Raw genomic sequence first — 16,735 nt, 5'->3', positions numbered from 1 at the left:
TTAAATGTTTCAATGGCTCCATATATGGTGAACTATAGCATTTGTTTGTTTTCCTATGTGAAGCGTAATGACTTTCAATGCCTTTCTGGGTACTTTTGGAGATGGCAACAAATCTAAGCCAAGAATCCATGAAAGGCCAAATTCTTCCTTGGTTCATTTGCCTTTAGACAATTTTAAGAATGTTCTATCAATTTCTCAATTTTGTTGATTAGCAATCAGCTGATTTGGCATTCTTGGTCCACTGGGCTTATCCCATCCCCAAAAGGTAGGCACTGTCATTCCCAAAAGAGGCAGTGCTAGAGGTGTCATGGGCATGTAAGACCTCAGTGGCCCTCTGGCCTAATTTTTCTTTAGACAGATGAAGAGACTGAGCTAGAAGAAGTTGATAGTAGTCCAAGCCCAAACAGCTAGTTGATGGCAGGAACAATATTGAATCTGAGATTCCAAGTTCTTACTTTTTTGCTTTTCTCTGTTATATCTTACTACATCTTTTACTGCTGTTGAAAATACAGACATTATCTTGTATGAATACATTAAACTGCTCTGTCCCAACTTTGTTATTTGCCCTTATCCACATTCACTGGGATAATCAGTAGAGTTATTTGATCATTGAATATGATCTACTTCATCTTTAGGCAGGGAAATTCATTATTAGCTCAGAAATATAAACTGGTGGTTTATTGGACATCGCTGTGAGTCTGGGCTTCACCACTAATTGTGTGAATTAATTAATTGGTCAACTAACAGGGCATTCTCCAATATGAAATAAGTGGGTTGGATAAGTGGCCCATGATGTACTTCTCAGCTCTTGTATTCAGGGTTTTTATGAACTATCATTGCAACTCCCAATTATCTTGTCCATAGGTGGATTTGGAACACATAATAATCCTTTTAGGTCTCAATTAAATGAGATCTTGTTTTTTAGTAGCTTAGACAGTTTTGCTTCCTTATTTTTCATGTTGCTTTCAGTGCTTAGTACACTAAACCTCTAATATTATTTTTCCTCCAAATTACCACTAAGTATGTGGTGACCTGTCATTCTGTTCTGGCTAGTCTGTTCATTTTGTTTTGGGTCAGGGAGAGGTGGATTGCTAAAATCAGTAGAGAAGAAAATCTCTCATGGGTACTCTACAGCATCCCAGGATCTAAGTCAAAGGTTGTCATACTTAGGACAATTAATATGCCTCTGGTTAAACCAGGTATTGGTGCCTGGTCCTAAGGCCCTATGAATCCTCATGGGAAAACTGATTTAAGAACTTAGTCCGAAATAGATGCCTAGGATAGATCCTCTTGGATCTTTTGAGTAGAGTTGCAAAAGGTGAGCCACAGATAGAAGAGAGTATCAGAGACTCAAAAGTATGATGTGTAAAGGCTTAAAGCAGAAGCAATGAGGTAAGAGAAGACATACAGTGGAGAAAAGTTATAAAAGGAAGGAAAGTAAGTGAAGAAATGACAATGGCTGAGTCACACTAATTGTGGACTCACTAGATAAACAAACCTGAGGTGATGCCCAGATGACTAGAGCTCTTGTCACATTGTAAGAGCTTCAGATACTATTACTACACCATGCTCTAGTTCTCCGTGAGACTGGGCCACTTACAAGGGGCTTCTTGCAGCTCCACAGTTTTCCATCTGTTTTTCTAACAATTTCTATCTTCTCAAGTAACCTAAGTATGCCTCTGTACCTTGCCAAGTAAAAGAGCCTAAATATCGTGGTATCTTTGTCAAGTCCACACCCTAAACTGTTGGAGTGCCTGCATATTGCATGGCAGTAAGCACGCATACAGTGAGCCAACATGCAGTAAGCATTCAGTAAAGTTTGCTGAATGAAGCTGGGGGGATGTGATTACTTCAGGAATGATTGAGTCTATGTTAGGCTGGTGAAAGAATATTTCTATTTCCAGATCAAGGTGTATCCAAAGTTATCTGAAAACTTATGGGCTGGAGCAAAGTAAGGCCTTGTGAGAAAGTGAAGGAAGAAATAGTTTAAGTAGCAAGATTACCAAGAAGGGCTTCGACTCAAAATATTTTTATCTCCAACTTGCCATAGTGCCTGAAATATAGACACAATATTAACTCCTTCAGTGGAAGGCAAATGGCTTTCCAAGTGCTTGCTTACAAAGTATGTTCAGAGACAGGAGTAACACATAAAGCTGTTATCATATTTCATACCTTAGTGTGCATTCATTCAGCAAATGCATTTCTAGACAGATTTTTTTTTTTATCCTAGGAACCGAGGAAATAGGAGTCTTGATGGTGTCAGGTCATGGAGAGTTGGAAGGTGGTACTTTTGGAGCATGGAGCACGGCCGAAAGAAATTAGGATGACCATGTGGAACAACACAAATTTTGGGGTTACTCCTAGTGAAAGGAAGTGGGAAAGAAATGATAGGGATGTCAAATCTTTCCAGGCCTCATTCTAGAGGACCCCAATTACCACATGGTAAACTTCAAGGATGATATGTGTTGTATGACAAAGATTCTAGGTTTTGGAATAAGAACATCTGAGCTTTATCCTCCACTGCTGTTTAATATATGTGAAACTTGGGTTTCTGGCTTCAGTTTCTTCATCTATAAAATGGGAGATAACAAGATATCATTTTTCAGAGGGAGGTGGTAGAAACCATCTAGGAGAAATGGTGGTCAAATGACTTCAGTAGTTGCAAACTCCATGTGTTGCAGTTCAGTCTGGAAGGAACAGTGACATAAGAGTAACCTTAGTTGAGAGTGGGCCCTCTCTGCTGCTAAGGGCCCTAATCTCTGCCTAGGCCCAGGGTGAAGTACATGGATTGACTTTTCTCCCACCTCACATGACTATTGTGGTTACTCATCAAATCAAAGTAAATCTAGAGGTTTTTCCTGGGGAAAAGTTATGCCTTCTTTCTTGATAGACAAGAGCACTGGCATTAAAGGCACTTGAGCCATTTTTTTCCCTCATACTTTTCTCATCCTTTCTTTTATAAATCTCTTGCAACAGATAGGTAAGACAGTTACAAAGCTTTGGTTACAAATTACAGAAAACCTGAATCAAGCTAGTTAAAGTAATATTGGAAATATTAATATGGTTTATATTACTAAATGGTCCAGTTATAGATTTTGAGGTAAAGCTTGATCAAGCAGCAAAATGATGGCATCTAGGGCCTGATTTCTTCTATTTGTTTCTCTGTTCTGTCCTCCACAGTATTTGCTTTATTTTAAAGCTGCTCACCGGCCAGGCGCGGTGGCTCAAGCCTGTAATCCCAGCACTCTGGGGGGCCGAGGCGGGTGGATCACGAGGTCAAGAGATCGAGACCATCCTGGTCAACATGGTGAAATCCCATCTCTACTAAAAATGCAAAAAATTAGCTGGGCATAGTGGTGCGTGCCTGTAATCCCAGCTACTTAGGAGGCTGAGGCAGGAGAATTGCCTGAACCCAGGAGGCGGAGGTTGCGGTGAGCCAAGATCGCGCCATTGCACTCCAGCCTGGGTAACAAGAGAGAAACTCCATCTCAAAAAAAAAAGCTGCTTATCATGATCCTAAGATAACTGCCAACTGATTCCCTGCTCTTGTTTATCAGGAAAGAAAGCATAACCTCTTCCAAGAAAAAAACCTCTAGATTTACTTTGATTGGATGAACTTAGGTTACACACTCCCTTTGAACAAATCTCTAGCTTGAGGAGATAATATATTGAATAGTTTAACCTAAGGTAAATTATTCATTCTGGGGCTAGAGGTGGATTCAGTTGTTTTAAAACCCCATGGATCCCAGAAGAGTTTCTGGGCTAATAAGAAAGTGAATGGGGAGAAATGGATACTGAGGACGTGCCACTAACAAAGACCACTATTATAGGTTAGAAAATGATGCCATCCTTATATGAAAAGCTTCAGTGTCCAAATGCATAAGTAAAGATTCTGTCATTTGAAAACTAGAGCACATGCTGTTTAAACCAAATTTGATGTGTCTACTGTAACAGAAATTGACTTTCATCAATAGGCATGATGAGCAATCATTAACATTTGGATTTTGTGATTTTATAAAGCATTCAATTCTATACTTCTGTGCTCTCAGAAGGGAAGCTTTTTTTTTGTTTATACGTTTTGGTCATTTTTAACATGCCCTAAATTAAAATAGAGAATGTACTTTTTTTCCCTTCTAGTATAAAATCAAATAAGCAACAGCACAATGCAGGAAGTCAGTCTAGCCACAGCAAATCTGTACTTGTTTTTGTGAGAGGATGGGAAGAATGACTATTTGCCCTGTGGCATCAATTTCCTGTTTAATGTTCTCCAAGAGGCATTTGGAAAATGCCCAGCAACACAGATGTACGTAAATGCCACACATAACTTGTTTTCATGAGTAGAAACAGGAGTCTATAAAATTATGACAAGCCTGGTTTACCCTCACCCCCTGATAGTTGGTGAATCACTCTACCTTTAACTTAATGATTTGGAGGATGGATTATTCCAGAGTTTGGCATTGGAAGAACAAGGAGTATAGGAATAGCATGCCTTTTGGCTTCTTAGACCAAGTTCTTATTCATTTAAGGCTACTTTTATCCCAAAGTTTGCCATATTTCTGCTGAAAATTGTCTATAATAAATGTATCCATATCAGGACAGGCTTTATAAAGCAAGGAAAAAAAAAAAGCCCTCCAAAACCAGAAACCTATCTTCAAGATTTGTAGACACAAACTTGTTTTCAAACCACAGAAAAATATATGTGCACACCACATAATATCTCTTATGGCGTGGGCAGGTATGTTCTTACACTAGACCACTCACACACCATTTTTGGACATCGTATTTAAAAGGTCATGATGTGGGTGAAGAACCAAAACCTATTTTTGTTCAACAACTAATCTCTAGGGTTACTATAGAATTTAAAACCTTGACACACAAAAGAAAATTCAGATATAAAGAATCTGTCCTCTAACATACCCATTTGAGCTACCTCCTGACATAAAGCAATATGAGAAAAAATCGTTATAATCTATTAAGCACCTGGTCTGAACAAGAAAGATCTTTCTATATGTTAATGCTAATCCTTACAATATCGCCATTGTTCCATATTCCTCATCTTATAGATGAAGAAATTGGGACCTTAAGAATATAAATAACAGTCTAAAGTCACTCTGGTAGCTAGTGGGGCTGCAATCAAACCTAGATGCATCTGGCCATAAAGCCAAAGCTCTTTTCTCAAATTCAGACTGTCAATCTAGAATTCCTAAATGGGCCTCAGAAGATTCTCAAGAGCCTAAAATTAAGTGCAAATCTATAAGTATATGTGTAGTACATGCATTTTTCTGGGGAGAGAATCTAAAACTTGTTTCAGATTTATTCAGCTGTCTTTACAGAGCCTATCACAGTCTTTTTTTTTTTTTGAGACGGAGTTTCACTCTTGTTATTCAGGCTGGAGTGCAATGGCACGGTCTTGGCTCACTGCACCCTCCACCTCCTGGGTTCAGGCAATTCTCCTGCCTCAGCCTCCTGAGTAGCTGGGATTACAGGCACGCACCACCATGCCCAGCTAATTTTTTTAGTAGAGACGGGGTTTCACCATGTTGACCAGGAGGGTCTCGATCTCTTGACCTCGTGATCCACCCGCCTCGGCCTCCCAAAGTGCTGGGATGAGGTACATAATAAATATTTGTTCAAAAATAATACGGGTCTGTGACACTAAAAAGGTTAAGAACCATTGCTTTTATTATGTGTCCCAGTATTGCTATAGCTTATCCCATTGTCTATGCTATGGTTTAACAGATTTGAACTTCCAGTATTACTGGCTTTGTTTTGGACACATATATTCATTCTTTTTTTAAAAAAAGAGGTTTAAAATTCAGAATATAGTTGATATGCCATTTAAAACTATTTGATATCTATACTAAAAGGTTAAAAACTTTTAGACACTATTGTCCAAGGATGATTTTTCTTAAACAGATCACAACAGTGCAAAGGACTGCAAACTATTTAGACTAGCAGTATAGAACAGAAACAGAATGTGAGCTCCAAACGCAAATGACATTTGCAATTTTAAACTTTCTAGTAGCCACACTTTAAAAAGTAAAAAGAAATAGGTAAAACTAATTTTAACAATATCATTTATTTAGATCACTATATCCAAAATATTATCATTTCAACCTGCAAACAATATCAAAGATTACTGAGTTATTTTACATTGTTCTTTTCATGCTAAGTCTTGGAAATATAGCGTGCATTTTACAATCAATTCAGAAGGCTCCCTTCTTCATACTGGGTGGCCACATTGGCTCATAGCTGCCATACTGAACAGTGCACGTAGAGTCTCAGGTGACTGAAAGAGGTGGACAAGGTTGATGGAGGCTGCAACAAAGTAGGAAGAAAGTGCAGCAGTTTTTGTCACGTGAGGAGGCACTTCAGTGATCCAAGGTACAATGATGTTAGGTCAGGCTGCCAGCTCATATTGCCAAAATTGCAGCTTTGTAGGTGATGATTAAGATGGCCCAAGAAAACAGTGTACCGTTTAGCATTTCAGCAGTATTCTTATTCCTACAGTCACCTATTCTTGGAAACAGACATGCACATTGGTGCACGTGTAGGGGAAGATGTGAGGCAGTGACTAAAGTTATGCCTAGCAATTATAATAATTTTGTTCTTTTAACCACACCTAGAGCAAAGGATCTAAGGGTTGTTTTTTTTTGTTTGTTTGTTTTTTAATACGGAGTCTTCTTCTGCCACCCAGGCTGGAGTGCAGTGGTGCCATCTCGACTCACTACAACCTCCACCTCCCTGGTTCAAATGATTTTCCTGCCTCAGCCTCCTGAGTAGCTGAGATTATAGGTGCCCGCCACCATTCCTGGCTAATTTTTGTATTTTTTAGTAGAGATGGGTTTCACCATGTTTTTAGTAGAGATGGGTTTCACCATGCTGGTCTCAGACTCCTCCTCAGGTGATCCACCCGCCTCGGCCTCTCAAAAGAATTTGTGAGTTTTTTTGTGTGAAGTTTAGGCAGTCTCCAGCTCCTTAGGAGAGAAAAGAGTCGTCGAGATCCAGAGTTGCATTCTTCCATTTTACTGATGAAGGAGGCAACAGAGAGCCTGAGAGTATAGACTGCAAGACCAGGCCACACCTTAAAAGAGCCCAGGAAATTCTGTTCTGCACCCTGACCAAGTTTAACTCACAGATCCTGCAAGTGCTTTCTGAGACCCTACAAAGGCTTACCTTACTCTGTGCTATGGTTTGCCCCTCCTAAGGCTGGACATACTGCACACTTAAAATACCTTCTGAGACTAGGCATGGCAGTTGTGTTATCTTGAAACCCACAGATGTAAAGTAACTTTTGAAACTATATTTCTTCTTCGAAATTTTTCAGTTACTTAACATGACAAGCATAATATTGTATTCCTCCTTAACATACTTATAATCTATTTGGGAATTTATACTTTGGTTAGCAGGCATACCATACCTGAAATTTTCCCAAATTGAGAAATTATCTGAATCCATTTGACATGTTTCCATTTTATGCCTGGCCTTAATTTAAAGGATTTATTTTAGACCGAATGGTAGATGTTTCAAACTTTAAAAGAAAAAGTATATGAAGACCTATATACAACTTGAGGAAAACAGAGATACTGTTTACTTGGGAATCCTCAATTTTAACAACCTTGTAGCATCCTGATAAATTATGAAGCATTTATAAGATAAATCCAAATTGTCAGAGACTAGAACGAAATCATACTCTAGACTGTTGTAAGGTTCCACATACTGGAAAAAATTTCTTTAACACCTCTGTTACTCACCACTACTGTTACCAATACCATCACCAGCATTACTACTACTATAATTGTTACTATTATAGTCAGTCTGCCATATCCACAAGTGCCATATCCATGGTTTCAACCAAAGACTGATGGAAAATATTTGAAAAATAAAAATAACAATGCAACAATACAAGTAAAAAAACAAAGTGTAAGAGCTATTTACATAACATTTACATTGTATTAGGTATTATAAACTAGACATGCCTTAAAGTATATGGGAGTATGTGGGTAAATTATATGCAAACACTATATTATTTTATATAAGGGACTTGAGCATCACAGATTTGGGTGTTGGGGAAGTGGTTCCTAGAAACAGTTCCCTGTGGATACTGAGGGAAAATTGTACTACCATCATCACCACCACCACCAACATGCCTCTCTTTCCATTTATCTGATCTATGTGGTTGGGAAAGGAACCTAGGAAAATAACATTTTATGGGGAGTTTCTTTTGCACTTCGGGCTACATCTTCCCAGCAGGTTACAGGGTCATGGCGTGATATAGGATTTGCAAAGTGCAACATCTGCAAAGCAATCCACAACCCAAAAACAATTTTTTCCTGTTCTATAATGATGCAAAGTTACTTGCTGAGCTACCATTGAATAGTATATTAGAAAAGTTGAAGAAAGCAATAGACTAGCAGTGTGAAAATAAAAGTCAGAGATGACTGCTGCTGAAACCCCATGGGGAGTAATGAGATAAGAATTCTTAGGACTTAATTCATAACGGAGAGTGTGGAGGAGTGGATGGGTAGGCAATGACTCATGTTCCCTGCCCAGGGTACAACCTCAAAATGGTGAGACTGATCCAAAAGGCACATATAAAAACCAGTCTCAGAACTGTACTCACTAGTCATGGATGATCTTTGTGCTGGTTAATTTCTAAGATTGCTTTTGTAGCAGAGTGGTGCCCTTCTCACAGCTAGTTTACAATCAGAAGCAACCGAGGAGGCTGGTTCCTCAACATTATTGAGCAAGCTTCCTAATTCTCCAAATCTTTGTCTTCATCTGCAAATGAGAATAATGCAGTATAAATTAGAAAATGCATGCGTCATTATACAGAATCTTCAAAATATATTGGGAATGATGATGATAATGTGGACCTTGTTTACTAGCAGAATGCTTGCCTTATCTCTATTTATCCCTTCTACATTCCTAGGAAATAGGTATTATTATCATCTCCATTTTATAAATGAGCAAGGTTACTAAGGCTTAGCAAAGTTAAGGTCACATACCTTGCAGAAAGATTTCTTCTTCTATATAACTTGATCTCTTTAACATGTAAACTGTGCAATTTGCAATAGTTTGAAAATCAATGGAAGATGAAAATGATTCAAACTCCCAAAATAAATACATATAGAAAAAGCCGCTGATCTGGACCAACTGCATGCAAAGAAAATGCAGTTTTACTTAGAATTGACTTGGCTATGTGGGCTCTCTTTTGGTTTCATATGAAGTTTAAGGTGGTTTTTTCCAGTTCTGTGAAGAAGGTCATTGGTAGCTTGATGGGGATAGCATTGAATCTGTAAATTACTTTGGGCAGTATGGCCATTTTCACGATATTGATTCTTCGTAACCATGAACATGGAATGTTTCTCCATCTGTTTGTGTCCTCTCTTATTTCGTTGAGCAGTGGTTTGTAGTTCTCTTTGAAGAGGACCTTTACATTCTTTGTTAGTTGTATTCCTACGTATTTTATTCTCTTTGTAGCAATTGTGAATGGCTGTTCGTTCTTGATTTGGCTCTCTTTAAGCCTGTTATTGGTATAAAGGAATGCTTGTGATTTTTGCACATTGATTTTGTATCCTGAGACTTTGCTGAAGTTGCTTATCAGTTTCAGGAGATTTTGGGCTGAGATGATGGGGACTTCTAGCTATACAATCATGTCATCTGCAAATAGAGACAATTTGACTTCCTCCTTTCCTATCTGAATAAAAACAAGCAATGGGGAAAGGATTCCCTGTTTAATAAATGGTGTTGGGAAAACTGGCTAGCCATGTGCAGAAAACAGAAACTGAACCCCTTCCTGACACCTTACACTAAAATTAACTCCAGATGGATAAAAGCTTAAACATAAGACCTAACACCATAAAAACCCTAGAAGAAAATCTAGGCAAAACCATTCAGGACATAGGCATAGGCAAGGACTTCATGACCAAAATACCAAAAGCATTGGCAACAAAAGCCAAAACAGACAAATGGGACCTAACCAAACTCCACAGCTTCTGCACAGCAAAAGAAACAGTCATTAAAGTGAATCGGCAACCAACAGAATGGGAAAAAATTTTGCAGTCTACCCATCTGACAAAGGGCTGATAACCAGAATCTACAAAGAACTAAAACAGATTTACAAAAAAAAAAAAAAAAAGCCCATTCAAAAGTGGGCAAAGGATATGAATAGACACTTTACAAAAGAAGACATACATGAGGCCAACAAACATGAAAAAATGCTCATCATCACTGGTCATTAGAGAAATGCAAATCAAAACTACATTGAGATACCATCTCACGCCAGTTAGAATGGCAATCATTAAAAAATCTGGAGACATCAGATGCTGGAGAGGATGTGGAGAAATAGGAACACTTTTACACTGTTGGTGGGAATGTAAATTAGTTCAACCATTGTGGAAGACAGTGTGGTCATTCCTCAAAGACCTAAAAAACGAAATTCCATTTGACCCAGCAATCCAATTACTGGGTATATATCCAAAGGATTATAAATCATTCTACTATAAGGACACATGCACACGAATGTTCATTGCAGCACTGTTTACAATAGCAAAGACCTGGAACCAACCCAAATGCCCATCAATGATAGACTGGACAGGGAAAATGTGGCACATATACACCATGGAATATTATGCAGCCATCAAAAACAATGAGTTCGTGTCCTTTGTAGGGACATGGATGAACCTGGAAACCACCATTCTCAGCAAACTGACACAAGAATAGAAAATCAAACACCACATGTTCTCACTCATAGGCTCGTGTTGAACAATGAGAACACATGGACACAGGGAGGGGAGCATCACACACTGGGGTCTGTTGGGTGGAAATAGGGGAGCGACAGTGGGGGGTGGGGAGTTGGGAAAAGATAGCATGGGGAGAAATGCCAGATATAGATGATGGGGAGGAAGGCAACAAATCATACTGCCATGCGTGTACCTGTGCAATAATCTTGCATGTTCTTCACATGTACCCCAAAACCTAAATGCAATAAAAAAAAAAGAAAGAAAATGCAGTTTTATTAGTTTCAAGGACATACAGTACCAGAAAATAACTAACCAGTGCTGGCAGTTCAGGCCCAGATTTTGTAAACAGATAAAAATGATCAGCATATCTAAAAAGACTGATCTTGCTTTGGTGATGGTTAATACTGAGCGTCAACTTGATTGGATTGAAGGATGCAAAGTACTGATCCTGGGTATGTTTGCGAGGGTGTTGCCAAAGGAGATTAACATTTAAGTCAGTGTGGTGGGGAAGGCAGAACCACCCTTAATCTGGTGAGCACCATTTAATTAGCAGCCACTGATTATAAAGCAGGCAGAAATACTGAAAAGGTGAGACTGAAAAGTCTCAGCCTACATCTTTCTTCCATGTTGGATGCTTTCTGCCCTCAAATATCAGACTCCCATGTTCTTCAGTTTTGAGACTGGGACTGGCCCTCCTTGCTCCTCAAACTTGCAGACAAACCTACCAGAGAATTTGTGATTGTGTAAGTTAATACTTGATAGACTCTCCTTTATATCTATCTATCTTATTAGTTCTGTCCCTCTAGGGAACCCTGACTAATACATCTCCATTTTGAATAGAGTGATTTATAAATAAAACTGAAATTGTTTTCCCTGATAAGTAAATGTTTATTTTCAACTATTACTTAAAATGTTTATTTACTTATTAAGCAATTTTTTTTCACAGACAGCATAAAAGTACACTTCAGTTCAATCCCTGCAGAGAGAATTAAAAAATTATAGATTAAAAAGTCCAAATTAAGTTTTATTGTAAATGTTAAAATTTCTAACCAGCTTGTTTTTTTAATTCTTTAAAATATGTTCTAAATCAGAGTAAATTTCAAAATGTTTTTCAAATCTTAGTTATCCAAACTTCATAAGAGATTTATTCTGTTATCAGCTATGTCCTTTTTTACTTCACAGAGTTTCTGAGAAAAGCATTTTTTTCTCAGATGAAATACTTCTGTAATTTCTGAGTACTCCCTTTAATAGAAAATGGAAAGACAGAGAAGAAAGTGTTCAGACTATGGGCTTTGGCAACACTGGTGGGAAGACTGCCTTGAGTCATGGACTCGAGACTTCCATTTGCTTTGGTGTTCCAGACATGACCCAACTTGGGTGTGAAATATTTTAGCTATTGCTGTTAATCCATGTAGACTATCTCAGTGAAATATGTTCTCCTTATAAGTTAATGAATTATTGCAAAAGAACAATGAGATTTTTTATTAGATATGGTGGTCCTGAACCATGCCAAATATTTTGTGGTTTTCTGGGAATACAGCGAAGGTAGTTATTAGTATTGAAATAAATGCAGATCTTGGTAGTCCCAGCTGTTGAACATATGATCACTACTTGGGGGAACAAATAGCAGTATTTTTTCTATCCCCAGATTACATTTTGCTCTTGATATGCATATATAACTACAATGAACAATTAATGGGAGTTACACACAAAGAAAGGAGACTAAAGGATTACATTTTTTTTTCTGTTGCCTAAATGAAACTTCATTTGGTTGATATCTGTCTAGAGTTAGATTTTCCATATGATACAAATACTGTGTTAGTATTTTAATTACATTTTGATAGGATATTTTCTTTATAAGAACAAACTAGGCATCTGTTATACATTTTTACTAGGTGGTATTTGGTTTTTATTGCGTATTTGTAGATATAACTAAATGTAATGTTCAACAAACAAATACTAAGCACGTGCTTTATGACCAGCACTATAACCTGAACAAGCAAAGGAGAAGCACCAGACACTGCCTTTCAAGAACATTAAGTCTGAGTAGACAGTTCAAACACATTTACCCATAATCATAGATATGTAGGGTTGAAAGGTACCTCAGAGATAATACAATCTTGCATACTGAAATACAAGTTTGCATATTGAAACTCCAACAGAGTTAACAAAAATAAGTGAACTATCCGAACAAGTTGAGCATTGTATCATGTCAGTGTCTACACCTGATATTAAGGGACAGCTGCTTTCTTTCTCAATGAGTTTTCTGCCACCCAAAAATGTGGATCTATTCTGATCTTTTTCATAGTGTATATAATTCCAAGCTTTCCAAAATTTCTCAATTTTTAAATATTGTCAAGTAATTTGAGTTTTACTAGGGCTGAATGAAACACATACGTGGGCCTTATCCAATTGAGACAGAGCAGGACTCCTCTGAGGGGCCTGCTGGGCACCTCCCACCCTGTGCTCTAAGCATGGAAATAAAGGAAAATCTTTATTTAGCCTGGGCGCAGTGACTCAAACCTGTAATCCCAGCACTTGGGGAGGCTGAGGCAGGTGGATCATCCGAGATAGGGAGTTCAAGACCAGTCTGGCCCACATGGTGAAACCTTGTCTCTACTAAAAATAAAAAGTAATAGCCAAGCTTGGTGGCATGTGCCTGTAGTCTACTTGGGAGGCGGAGGCAGGAGAATCACTTGAACCTGGGAGATGAAGGCTGCAGTGAGCCAAGATAGCGCCACTGTACTCCAGCCTGGGTGACAAAGCAAGGCTGTCTTTTTTTTTTTAAAAAAAAAGGAAATGAGCAACTTGATAAGTAATAAGGTAATAGTAACTTAAAACAACAGCCAAGAAAGTTATTAGATGTTTGATTCCCTATAGAAACTAAAGATATTAAAACATCCTAACCTAAGTCCCTGAGTTGTTTTTCAGAAACCTGGACACTACCAAATGGAAAATGCTGTCTGCTGGCATGTAGACTTCAGATAAGGGGGAACCGAGGACTGAACTATAACCTCTGTTCTTTGTTCTAAATTTCTTCCTGAGAAGCCTGGAGGAAGTCACATCCACAGGCTCAACATTCCTTTCTATGGACTCTAAATTTTTAGACAAAGCTTCACCTCCTTAACCAATAACAAAATCAGAAAATCTTTGAATCTACCTATGACCAGTGGTCCCCTGCTTTGAGATGTCAGGGCTTTTTAGGTCAAGCCAATGCACAGCCTGCATGTGTTGATTTATGTCTTTACTTCAAACCTCTGCCTCCCTGCCTTTAAAAACCCCTGCATGCAAGCCATCGGGGAGTTCAGGTCTTAAGCATGAGCTTCCCAATTCTCCTGAATTGGTATCCTGCAATAAATGCCTTATTTTATTTCACTGCAAATCTCAACGTCAGTGTTTGGCTTTGCTGCACCGGGCAGGCAGACCAAAATTTGGCTCAGTAACACAACCTGTGGCCTGCCATTTTGCAACCTCTGGTCTGCAAATGAAAGGCTTAATCCTTTGATTTTACAAATGTTGAAAACGGTCTGTCCAAAGTCTGAAATTGTTAGCCAGGACTCCCAGTCCAAAGCTTTCCTCACATAACTATATCCTCTCTCAACAAGAAAATAACTAGATGACTCAAAAAGGAACACACTGTGTTATAAAGCAACATGTTAAAAATAAATTAAAGCACAAGATAATATAATGAAAACTATAGAGGTAAATCCTGTGGGGAGGAGAAGTAATATAATGCTCATGGCAGGAAGAATTTGAGAAGATTTTTTTAAAGGTGGTCTTTGAGCTAGATTTTGAAGAAAGTGACTAATAAAAATTGACAAAAAGAAGCATGAAGGGAATTCAGTAGAGAGGAATAGAATGAAAAAAACATATGTCTAAGGATTGGCAAATAAATATGCAGGACATCATAGAGAATTAGTTGGCTTAATTGGGGAGTAAAAATTATATCAGCATAATTCATTCAACAAATATTTATTGAGTTCTGTGTGTCAGGCACTGTTCTAGGTCTTAGGAATATAGCAGCCGACAAGAAAGTCAAATTCTAGGCCCCTGTAGATTATTTATTCTAGTGGCACAGATAGATAATAAGCAAGTGAAAAATAATATAAAGTACTATGAATAAAATAAAACTAAGAAATGTGACAGTAGTGGCCGTACATGCACAATTTTAAACAGGATTGTCAGGAAAGGCCTCACTGAGGAGACAGCATTTGGACTGAATCCCAACAGAGGAGAAGTCATGCAATGACCCATGTGAAGAGCTCTCAAGGCAAAGGGAAAAGCTAGCACACAGGGCCTGGGTAGGAAGGAACAGGAAGAATCAAGCATGTTTATAGCAGAGTGAACTGTGGCAAGGGTGGTAGGGAATGAGGTCAGAAAGACAAGCAGACAGACACTTCTTAGGCCTGGGTAAGGAGTCTAGAATGAAATGAGGTTTCCTACAGGGAAGCAGTATAAGTTGATTATAAATGGAGTGTTTCCAACAAGGAAGTAGCATTATTGGATAAGAAAAGGAAGTAGATAATAGAGGTCCTTGAATTGAAGCGGACGGAATATAGTCCATTCCTGGGAGATGATATAAATTTCAGTGAGCAAAACAAGAATGAAAATAGGGATTGAGAGTCTCTTCTGTCTGCTGAGTACAGAATGGGTTGGGGTCAGGAGCTCTGGGTGAACCCTGTTGTAGATGCCGAGGTGGGAGGATTATAATTCAGTCAGGAGTGGCAGAAGTGAAGAGGAGGAAATAAGTATCATGAACACTAAACAGAATGAATGGATGTAAGTCACAACAAATGAAAGAAAAAAAAAAAAACAGTTGTGAGAAACATGCACATTTCAGTGCTAGAAAGCCATTTTAGGAAGTGGCCTTGGTAACTAAGATGAGAGAGAACTATCAAGATGTAAATGTTTAGGGAATCACCAGAAATGTATTATTACAAGCAATTGGAAATATAAAATTAGAGGCCTTGGGGGTGACAGGTCAGGGCAGCAGAGAGGTTTGGAACTACTCTCTGTATCAATAAAAATGGAAGCTAACAAGAGCTAGCTAACAAGCTAACTCCCAAAAGATAATGGAAAGGAAGAGAAAGAAGTCAAAAAACAAAATCCTAAATATATCCACTGCAAGGGTGAGAGTTAAGTGTCGCTAGGTATTTATTCTGTTTTATTTTTTAAATTGATCTGTTCAGTCAAGGAAAAAAGAACAAAGTCCCTTTGTGAACTCAGGGCTGGAAAAAAAAATAGCTTGCTATTCTTTATCAATGTAATAAACACTAATATGTTTTATTGTAAGAAAGTGTTATTTGAAACAAAATTTAAAGATACTTAAAATTTACACTCAGTTGAATGGCTTCTCTGTAATCTTTACTTGCTATTGATTATTACTCAATGTTTGAATGTAAACTTGAGTCTTTTCCTGGCATCTCCAGCCTCCCTATAGAGTCTAAGGCTGATAGTCCTGAACTCGAAGGCTCTGAGTTTGCAAATTAAACCAAACAAAACTTCAGCCAGACTTAAAAAAACAAACAGCTCTTTACTTTAACCACAGAAAACCATTAATTTTATCATTCAACAAAAATCAAATTTGATAAGAATTTTAATAGAATAACTGTTTTAGCATAGCACAGAGCAGGAGATAATTTAAGAAATAAAGCAGCTGATTGTTTTGTAGGAAGATACTTTACTATTGTCATTTCCTCTTTAAAAATAAGAATCAAGGTCCAGGCGTGGTGGCTCATGTCTGTAATCCCAGCACTTGAGGTCAGGAGTTCAAAACCAGCCTGGGGAATATGGAAAAACTCTCTCTCTGCAAAAAAAAAAAAAAAAAAAAAAAAAAAAAAAAAGCCAGGCATGCTCTTGCATTCTTGTACTCCCCACTACCCGAGAGTCTGAGGTGGGAGGATCCCTTGAGCCCAGGAGGTGGAGGCTGTAGTGAGCCAAGATCATGCACTCCAGCCTGGGTGACAGAGTGAGACCCTGTCTCAAAATAA

At 38.2% G+C, this 16,735-nt stretch overlaps 1 long non-coding RNA gene across 27 annotated transcripts in view; it reads right to left on the bottom strand.

Annotated features, from left to right (window-relative positions):
* Nucleotides 1-16,735, bottom strand: part of LOC103788753 (uncharacterized) — a 112,968-nt gene that overhangs the window by 68,582 nt on the left and 27,651 nt on the right. For 14 of the 27 annotated variants that reach the window (XR_008477346.2, XR_013528506.1, XR_008477348.2 and 11 more), the window contains exons 4-5: nucleotides 10,939-10,980; nucleotides 8,624-8,781 (exon numbers count right to left, since the gene is read on the bottom strand). This is a non-coding gene — a long non-coding RNA (uncharacterized LOC103788753). Of the gene's footprint in view, nucleotides 1-2,172; nucleotides 2,361-6,063; nucleotides 8,782-10,938; nucleotides 10,981-16,735 lie in introns of those variants that run through there. The other 13 variants (XR_008477344.2, XR_008477342.2, XR_008477353.2 and 10 more) reach the window with 4 other exon arrangements.

This window comes from Callithrix jacchus, chromosome 17, assembly GCF_049354715.1.
Source record: "Callithrix jacchus isolate 240 chromosome 17, calJac240_pri, whole genome shotgun sequence".
NCBI lineage: Eukaryota > Metazoa > Chordata > Mammalia > Primates > Cebidae > Callithrix > Callithrix jacchus.
The sequence above is the reverse complement of the archived record's forward strand: the minus strand, read 5'-3'. Positions and strand labels throughout refer to the sequence as shown.